The sequence below is a fragment of the Corapipo altera genome, unplaced genomic scaffold (assembly GCF_003945725.1).
Source record: "Corapipo altera isolate COAL_440 unplaced genomic scaffold, ASM394572v1 202, whole genome shotgun sequence".
In the NCBI taxonomy this organism is placed as follows: domain Eukaryota; kingdom Metazoa; phylum Chordata; class Aves; order Passeriformes; family Pipridae; genus Corapipo; species Corapipo altera.
In genome coordinates, this window is record NW_020884980.1 from 1,557,351 (window position 1) to 1,559,492 (window position 2,142).

Below are 2,142 nucleotides of genomic sequence, written 5' to 3' on the forward strand. Positions count from 1 at the left end.
GATCCCTGTGGGATGGATCCATTTACAGGGAAGCACACACAGATCCCAGTGGGGCCAGATCCAGGGCGGTGCAGCAGCAGCCCCATTCCCAACCCGGGGATTTTCCCCTTGGCTTCCTGTTTGTTTTGCAGGCACTGGAAGCAATCAGTGAGCACGAGGTGATCCAGTGCCGTGCCAAGGGCTCCTCACCCTCCCAGCGAAACAGAAAGCCAAGCTCTCCACAAACACAGCGGGGTCTGGCTGTGACAGGGGAGGTGACAGCGGGACCACTTGTGGGTGACAGCCACCACATCCGAGCTCTGAACCAGCAGGATCCGCTCCCCGTGCTGGAAACGCTGCTGGGGCTGCAGGAGCTGCTGCTGAGGGGTTTCCTCAGAGCTCAGAGGATCCCGAGCAAGTGGAGCACTGGGATCAGGGACCTGGCAGAGGAGCAATGAGCAACTGGGGAAGAGCTGGGATCTGTCTGAAGTCGAGGACAGCAGTGACAGCCCCAGGATGGCATCAGACGTGCATGGGCACATGGGGGCCACATGTTGTGTCACACGTGTGTTATCACCCAGGTCTGATCAGCCACGAGTGTCCCTGAGCAACAGCCACAGATAAATATCGGGGGGGGGGGGGGGAGGATGGGGGTTAGAAACCAGCTGACTTCACAAAATAACCCCTTTCTCCCCAAAACACCAAGAGGTTGGTCTTCATTCTTCACCAGGAGCTGCCCTGGGAGCCTCAGCAGCCCCGGGGTGGGAGGACACTGGGGTGGGCACCGGGGACACGGTGGGTGACGCAGCACCGGGGGTGACTCATGGGGACCCCGTGCCAGCACGTGGGGCCCTTTCACACCAGCTGAGGCCACTCTGCTGCCTCTCCCCAGCTCACTCACCCCCTCCCCCTCAAAGTGGCCGGAAAAGTGTCACATCCCAGTCATGGGACGAGCAGTGGGGCAGTGGGACGGAGGGACAGCGGGGCGGAGGGACGCAGGACAGAGGGACGGGTTAATATTAATCCACCTCCTGCGTGACGAAGGGCGAGACCAGCAGCCGCCTCCTTTTTTTTGGCAGGGAAGTGGTTTTTTGCCCCTCCTTCCCTCCCAAACCTGCTGAAATCCCTGAGTCATGGGGCAGAAATGGAGCCATTGGGAGGTGACAGCGGTGGCAACAACACCCGTGCCCTCAACAAGGCTGGAAAAAACGGGGGAGGAAAAAGTCGGGCTGGTTGTTCCCTCTTCCAGTTGCAAACTGGGACCAGTGGCAGTGTCACCACTCAGTGACACCACACCAGTGTGGGGTGAGGCTCTGGGGGTCCTGGGCATCCTGAGTGTCCCCAAGTCTGCTGGCACCCGGCACAGGGGGATGCAGAGATGGAGGAGAGGGGATACAGGGGTGTAGGAGCAGGGATACAGGATGTTCCTGGCTCCGAGGGACCTGGGGCAGACACCAACACCACCCCTGTGCAGCCACATCTCCACCGTGTCTGAGTTTAGAGCATCCCTGCACCTCAGTCCTGCTGCTTCCGTGATTCCATCTCTTCCCCCATGGGAGCAGGAGCACATCCCAAACCAGCATCTCATTTTGGGAGGCCTTTGCCCACCAGTGAGCCCCAAATCAGGGATAAAACCTGCAGCATACCCGATCCCCCCCGGCTGCATCCAAAGCCGAGCCTGGATCTGGCACCGCGTCTGTGGAGAAAGTTATTTCCAGCAGGAAAGTGTTGCGAGATCCTAATCTATTCCTTCCCGGCGGTGATTCACGGGGCTGGGATGCTGATGGACGAGTCTCCCGGGCGCTCAGCGGAGCCAGGATCGCCCCCCCGACACGATCCGCGCTGGAGTGGTGTGTGGCCAGGCTGGAAATCCCCATGGAAAGGTCCCCAGCCGGTTCCTTCGGGAGCGGAGGAATGCGGGTGGCAGGCGCTCTCCTCATCCCGCTGCCAGCCGTGGGATCGGGATGTCACCGTGCGGTTGGAGCCTTCGTCCCGCGGCAAACCCCCCGGTTCCTCCCTTCCATCCCTCCCGTGCTGCCTGCTCCGCACCGGGACCCCCTGGAATGTCCCATCCAGCCCGGACCAACCCCATCCTCGGGTTCCTCGGGCTGCAGCCCCCTCCCTACGGGCTCAGCCCCCTCCCCACGGGCTCAGCCCCCTCCC